We start from the raw sequence: 8,150 nt of genomic DNA on the forward strand, positions 1-8,150 counted from the left end.
ATCCCCGTATAATCCCTATTTCATAAACTTGAAATTAAAGCTTACACAACCAAAGTAGTCTTAGATAACCTAATTCCAGTACTCGTATCAGCTTAATCCTAATTTTCTTAATGACTTACGAAGATTCCTCAAGAAGAGGTGCCTGATAAGGCCTCTTGCCCTACCTATAGACCTCAATGTCCCTCTAGTCCTGCTCTGTCGCCAAGATTCTCGACACGGCAACTGCATAAGTCATAGGACCAGCAACTCAAACATCACGGCGCAAGATCGGCCGCAAGCCATCCATAAAATTACTCATCTTCTCCAGGGCATCATTTGCCATCAGGGGCACAAAGTGACACCCCTTCTCAAACTCCCTGACAAAGTCTGCCACGCTGCTGTCTCCCTGTCGCAGCGACATGAACTCCCTGGTCAGGCGAGAGCGTACTTCTTCAGTGAAGTACTCGGAGTAGAAAACATCCTTGAACCCATTATACGTCAGTGTTTGTAAGTTCACTGACATTGACGCGCTTTCCCACCAAAGCCTTGCGTCTCCAGTCGACAAGAAGGTGGCACATCTAGCTCTGTCAGTATCCTGTAGCTCCATAAATGCAAAGATTACCTCGATGGACTTAATCTATTCTTTCGTTATCATCGGGTCAATGGTCCCCGAAAAATCCTTCGGAATAATCCTCCTAAATATTTCATAGACCGCCTCCAGTCTGGGCCTCGCCCCTGTGTCTACTGCAGTCTGGTTCCCCACAAATTGTACGAAGAACTGGGTCATCCCTGCAAGCATCTGAGCCTGCATATCTGGGGTGGATGAGGAGAAGTGACCCTCTCCCCATCCTGGGTTTTGAAATTCTCATCGCCTGCTACACGCACGATCCCATGTCTGAGGGGCATACTGTTCTAACATTTACCCAACACGTAAACCCAACATGCATGAACATAATACTAATATCATAAGATGCACGTAATTTTGAACTTTAAAACATAAACATGCTGAAATCATGACCTAATGCATAGTACATAGCATAACTCAAAACTATAAAACTTACAGACTTGAGGTGTGACTTCGAGAGCTTCTTGCGACTGGCAGTAGGCGTAACCCTTTACAAGAACCTGGCTCTGATACCAACTGTAACGAACCGTATTCTTTACTACTTAAAATTTGCGAAAAATTAAAAATTTTCTTTTAAACTAAATGAAATGCGGAAATGAAATCAAATACGGTCGTCACTACATCCTTCATCAATAAAAATATTTGAAATCAACATCACCAATAAAATTTGCTAAAAGGAAACACTGTTCCAAAAGTTTTGAAATGAAACATAACATCAGAGTATTTTAAACTTGCATAAAAAGAATCGTAAAATAACATGGGCGGTCCTCGGGTTTAGCCTGCCGCTCAGTCCAAGCCTCTCCCTTGGTCACCACCTCCTGCCTCCTCATCAACATACTCACCTGCATCGATCAAGTCTAGTGAGTCTAAAGACTCAACACGTATAAACTGGAATAACGAGTACTACGTAATAAGATCACATGCAACTTTAAAATATGACATACATAACTCGAACTTGAACGTACGTGCATACAAAACTAGACGTGCCATCAACATAAACTTTCTTAAACATACTGCATACGTAAACATACATAACTTCATCATTTTGCGTAGAGGATGTTTCAAAGCAAGTGACCCTTAACATAATAAACGCCTGATCAGACACACCACAGTACTGGGCTGAAAGGGACGTATCCGCTGCCACATACATAAGATCCCCGTTCATAATTTAACGGGCTGGTTGGTCCCCGTTCATAATTTAACGCTTTCCAACCATGATCTAACCCGTTCATAATTTAACAGGCGGATTGGTCCCCGTTCATAATTTAACGCTTTCCAATCCTAAACATACTTCGGTCACAAGACATTTAGCATACCTCAAAAACTTAAAATATTTTCTTTGCACGTCAACATACTTACTTGGCGTTGAGGGATTCGTTGGACTTCGAGCGGGGCCGTTGCGGCAACAACTAACATAAATTTGCATAACTTAAACGTAGGAATCATACTTACTCTCAAGTCCAATCAATACTTAGGACGTTCTAACATTTCCCATGACACGACCTTGAAAATCCTTGTACTAAACCATGACGTCAAATTCCAAAATATACTTACAATTCTTTCCCAAACAGTGAGTACACAGACCCCTACCCCGGGTTCGTGTACAGGTACGTCTAGGTGCGGTGCAGTGACACTCGGAAAGAAGAAGGGACACGGACCCCGTGCCTACCTCCGTGTAGGGGTCCGTGTAGACTCGGGTGAAAGACTCCATGAAAAAGGGTGGACACGGACCCCGTGCCAGGGTCCGTGCAGACTCTGGAAAAAGGGCACTCCGGAAGAACAAGGGCACGGACCCCGTGTAAGGGTCCGTGCAGGCTCTGTGATCGCGAACTTACGAAAATTCTTGTACATGCTTTGCTTAACTTTCTAGACCCGGTTGCACGAACTATGAACCGACACCCCGAGACCCATCCTAGCATACCAAAACATAAAACCAATTTCGTACAACATCTCAAGCCACGACGTTCATCTTACGACGCATACAATTTCAAAAACGTGACAATCGACACTAATTTCTTTCCTACGAATTTTAATGCATTCGAGTGCCTATCGACACTAACCGACGTACCACATATCGACCCAACAACATAATAATCATACCTAGGTGCAACAACGATCGTCCGTCGATCTCCAACGAAGCCTGCAACAAATAAACTTCGAGAACACAATTATCGTAAAAGTCGCAGTTTGAGCAGTCCCACGAAAAACGCCATAACTCACTCAATTGTCATCCAAAAATCTCGAATTTTATATCAAAACGAAGGTATCGAAAAGTTCTACAATTTTGTAGTTGAAAGTTTTCTCAAATTCTCGATGGAAAAATCGCAGTTTTGAGAAGAACAGCAAGTTACGAGATTTCAGATCTAAAAAGTATTTCAAACGCATTCAAATCAATTTCCGCTCAAACGACGAACGTCATACATAAATTTTCACGCATAAAAATACACAACGCATACTATGACAAGATCGATGCAGAAAGAACAGAATATACGTGCCTTTTGATATTTAAAAATACCGTACGACGACACCGAAGCGGAGATGGAAGCGAGGTTGATCCGGGACGAACGTGGCGCTAAAATCTTCGAAGGAAACACACGAAAAATTGCTGGAAATCGAAGAGGGAAGGGGGCGGCTGCTTGAAGGAGTAAGAACCCTAGGTTTTCTCTCCTCAAAATAATAAAAACTGAAACTTAAGGTGAGTGTGTGTGTTTAGTGTGTGTAAAAACGTGTAAGTGTGTGTGAGTGTGTGTAAAGTGTGTGTGTGTGTGTGTGCGTTTTAATTAGGAAAAACTCTTAACTAAATAAACTATTTAAAATAATAATAAAAAGTTAACACACACTAGTTAAATAAAACTCTACAATTAAAATATCTACACACTAATTTTAAAGGTCTTAAACTCTTAATTCACTCAATACATTATTAAAGCTTTAAAAATACTAACAACTTAATAAATTATTTAAAACGTCCCATTCTCAATTTAAAATAAAATACCACATTTTAAATTGCCACAAATCGTCACCGGGTCTTTTCCTCAATCCCGCCTCGAATGATCGCCTGAAACATGGAACTCGAAAGACATTTTAACGTGCATCACATAAACATAGATAATTTGAAAATAACGCATTTAAGTAAATCATGCATCGCTAAAACTCATTTAAAATTAATTTAAATGATTTAATAATTAAATGAATGCATGAGTTATACGTGTATTAAATTTGGGCACTACACCCAACCTTCTTTGGAGGGTGCACGCCCTAGCATTGTGAGACCTATCACTTTGAAATCAAGCCAGCCATAATCCAGATGATTCAGAACACAGTCCAATTCGGAGGAACTGCAGTGGATGATCCAAACACGCACATCGCAGATTTTCTTGAAATTTGCGATACTTTTAAATTCAATGGAGTTTCTGATGATGCTGTTAGGTTGCGTTTATTTCCTTTCTCTTTACGTGATAAAGCTAAAGCGTGGTTAAATTGTTTGCATGTAGGTTCGATCGCTACGTGGGACGACATGGCGAAAGCTTTTCTCATCAAATACTTCCCTCCCTCCAAGACCATGAAGCTGCGGGTAGACATTACAACATTCGCTCAATTCGATCAGGAATCTTTATATGAGGCATGGGAACGCTTCAAGGACCTACTACGAAGTTGCCCACATCACGAGTTACCACTTGGGTTAGTCGTTCAAACATTTTATTACGGTTTGCTTACTCCTAACCGTCCTATGATAGATGCTGCTGCGTGTGGGAACCTTTTGAGGAAGACTGCGGAAGAAGGATATGAGTTGTTGGAGGAGATGGCTGCTAGCAGCTATCATCCTTAATCTGACAGGAACAACCAGCGGAGAAGTGCAGGAGTTCACCAGGTAACTGATTTTTCTGCTATTACTGCACAACTTGACGCTTTAAACAGGAAAATAGACGGCTTGAATGTGGGTGGCACGGCTATGCGTCTTCAAGAGATATTCTGTGAAAAGTGTGGAGGAGAGCACTATGTGAAAGACTGTCAAGATGGAAATCCCTTCTATGTGCAAAATGAGGCACCGGTGAATCAAGTGGGAGTCCAAAACCGCCCAAGGCATGACCCTTATTCGAACACATACAATCCTGGGTGGAGGCAACATCCTAACTTCTCATGGGGCGGTCAAAACAGTCAAACTAGACCGCAAGGAGGACAACAATATGACAAACAACCGATGTACAGATCCGATCCTCCTAGAGAAGAAAAGTCCAACTTGGAGCTAATGATGTCTAAGTTTATTTCATCCACTGAAACTAGACTTCAAAATCAGGATGCGTCGATTAAGGGACTTGAAAATCAGATTGGTCAATTAGAAAAGATGATAGCAAGTAGAGAGCAAGGCACCTTGCCAAGTAACACAGAGACGAATCCAAAAGAGCAAGTGAAGGCTATTGAGTTGAAAAGTGGGAAAGTTTTAGAGTCAAGGGAAAAAGAGAAAACTCAAACAGTGGATGAGCAAACCGCGACATCTAAAGGTAAGTCTTCTAACTCCACACCAGCACCCACTGCACAACCAAAAATCGTTACACCTCCTCCTTTCCCTGCAGCACTTAAAAAAGCAAAACCAGATGCACAATTCGGTAAGTTTCTCGAGGTGTTTAAAAAGTTGCATATCAATATTCCCTTTGCCGATGCTCTAATGCAAATGCCTAGTTATGCAAAATTTTTTGAAGGATATCTTAGCTAATAAGAGGAAGTTGGAGGATCATATGACAGTCAACTTAACCGAGAATTGCTCCGCTTTGGTGCAAAACAAAATCCCACCGAAGCTAAAAGACCCAGGGAGTTTCTCTATTCCTTGCATGATTGGTGATGTTGTTTTTCATAAAGCATTATGTGATCTTGGTGCAAGTATTAATCTGATGCCATTTTCTGTGTTTAGGAAACTTGGGTTGTGCGAGCCTAAGCCAACGAGGATGTCCTTGCAACTGGCTGACAGATCTGTCAAGTACCCCCGCGGAGTGATTGAGGACGTGCTAGTGAAAGTGGACAAATTCATCTTTCCTGCCGATTTCGTGGTGCTCGACATGGAGGAGGATACCGAGATGCCTCTCATTTTGGGGAGACCATTCCTTGCGACTGGCAAGGCACTGATTGATGTTCAAGAAGGGAAGTTGAGATTGCGAGTGGGTGAGGAGGAGATTACTTTTGATGTTTTAATGCACTTAAGCACACACTGCATTCTGATAGCTGTTTTAGAATTGATGCTTTTGATGCCTTTGTGTCTAACTATGTGCAGGATGCTTTGAGAGATCCTTTGGAGGCCGCTATCACCACTGCATTGGGAGAAGATGATTTGGACGACGAAAAAGCTGAAATAGTGGCATACTTGAATGCCAACCATCCATGGAGAAGGTCAATGAAGATGAGGTTAGAAGATTTGGAGATCAAAAAGACTTGATCCCACAGAAATCAAGCCTGGAGGAGCCACCGACGCTCGAGCTGAAGCCACTGCCTCCACACCTAAAGTACGTATACCTAGGTGAGCGTAACACTTTACCTGTCATTATTTCTGCTGATTTGACAGGTGTGATGGAGGACAAACTGTTGAAAGTCTTGAAAGCACACAAGGGTGCGTTTGCGTGGAAGGTGGCGGATATCAAAGGGATCAATCCATCAGTCTGTATGCACAAAATCTTGATGGAAGACAAGTACTCACCTTTTGTGCAACCTCAGAGAAGATTAAATCCAAAGATGCAAGATGTAGTGAAAGCCGAAACGATTAAGCTTCTCGATGCAGGTATTATCTATCCTATCTCTGATAGTGCATGGGTAAGTCCGGTTCAATGTGTGCCAAAGAAGGGTGGGATTACTGTGATTGCAAATGATAATAATTAACTAATACCCACCAGAACTGTTACAGGATGGCGTGTGTGCATTGATTATAGAAAATTGAATGATGCCACCCGAAAAGACCACTTTCCCCTTCCCTTCATTGATCAAATGCTTGAGAGGTTAGCGGGTTGTTACGCCTTAAACGCATATAAATCTCGAGGATGAGATTAATGTTTTTAATGCTGTAACATATCCCAAAGTTTTTGTTTTGATGATACCAAAACTTGGATTAAAAATGTACTGATGTTTTATATTGAGGCATGCTGGAAATTAAGAACAAGGTTACGTTCGGAAGATCCGAAATTTGGTTCGGACGTTCCGAAATTGTGCCAATCAGAAGCAAAATAGAAGCTGTTCGGAAGCTGCGAGGAGCAAGTTCAGACGTTCCGAAGACTGGATCGGACGTTCCGAACACAAGCAATCAAATCACTTCAATCCGGAGACAAATTGATCTGACTGTTGATTGAGTAGATTTCGGACGCTACGATGGACATGATCGGAAGCTACGAAGTGTTGAAGATTTCAAATCTCTGGAAACGCGGGAATGTTCGGACGGTACGAACTGGAGTTCGGACCTTCCGAAATTGTTCATACACTGTCTAAAAGAACTGTTCAGAAGAAACGAAGTTTGATCGGTCCCTCCGAAGCATATGTTCGGACCCTACGAAGTCAAGAACGGAAGATCCGAAGTCATTCCAGAATTACGCAAATTGATTTCAATCACATCGGACGTTCCGAAGTATAAACAGAAGATCCGAACCTTGGCGTCCAAGACTAGTATAAATAGGCCTTTGAGGATGCATTCTCAATCATCCCACTCCATTCTCTCTAGTCTCTTACAAAGCTTTCTACTATCTCTTGTGTGCGTTGATTAAAAGAGTTGTAATATCAAAAGAGTTGTAGAAAAAGAGTGAAAGTAATACTCTTGAGTGGGTTGTAAAGTTCGTGGCTATCCTTGGAGCCCTCAAGGCCAAGTAGACGCATCGAGGCGTGGTTGTAAAAGCTAGCTTGGAGCTCCTGAAGCCAAGTCGTCATAGTGATACCTCGATCCTCATCGAGAAGGGGAGACGTAGACGATTCTTCGTCGAACTTCCATAAACATCTCTATCCCTCTTTACTTTACGCATTTACTTTACTACGCATTTATTTTACGCACTTACTTTACGCATTCATTTTTATTTGTGATTGTCCCTCAAGTCTTCCGCTTGCAATTTTTGCAAACTCGTTTTAAAAACGCTAAAGGGCCTTAAAGAACCTATTCACCCCCCCTTTAGGTTCTTCAAGTGGTATCAGAGCCTAGTTTTTCAAAATCTTTTAAAATGGCCAATCTAGCAAGCGAGTATGCCCAAGGACAATCCACAAATCGTCCCCCTCTTTTCAATGGTACCAATTACGGATATTGGAAGAATAGAATATCTCTATACATCCAATCCGTCGATTACGACCTTTGGAAAATAACGGTGAAAGGTCCCTATATCCCCATGAAAACGGTGGATGATAAGGAAATTCCTAAGGGAATGGATGACCTCACCAAGGACGATATGAAACTTATCTCTCAAAATGCTAAAGCTATGAATATTCTTCATTGTTCCCTAGATATGAATGAATACAACCGAATCTCGGCTTGCACCTCCGCCAAAGAGATTTGGGACAAATTGGAGATTTGCCACGAGGGAACCAATCAAGT

General features: G+C 41.9%; 1 non-coding gene across 1 annotated transcript; it reads right to left on the minus strand.

Moving 5' to 3' along the window:
* Positions 1 to 4,167: 4,167 nt before the first annotated feature.
* On the minus strand, positions 4,168 to 4,273 carry LOC140842235 (small nucleolar RNA R71). The gene has a single exon (XR_012120365.1). It is a non-coding gene; the product is annotated as a small nucleolar RNA R71 (small nucleolar RNA).
* Between the last annotated feature and the right edge of the window lie 3,877 nt (positions 4,274 to 8,150).

This window comes from Primulina eburnea, chromosome 9 (assembly GCF_022965805.1).
Source record: "Primulina eburnea isolate SZY01 chromosome 9, ASM2296580v1, whole genome shotgun sequence".
Lineage (NCBI taxonomy): Eukaryota > Viridiplantae > Streptophyta > Magnoliopsida > Lamiales > Gesneriaceae > Primulina > Primulina eburnea.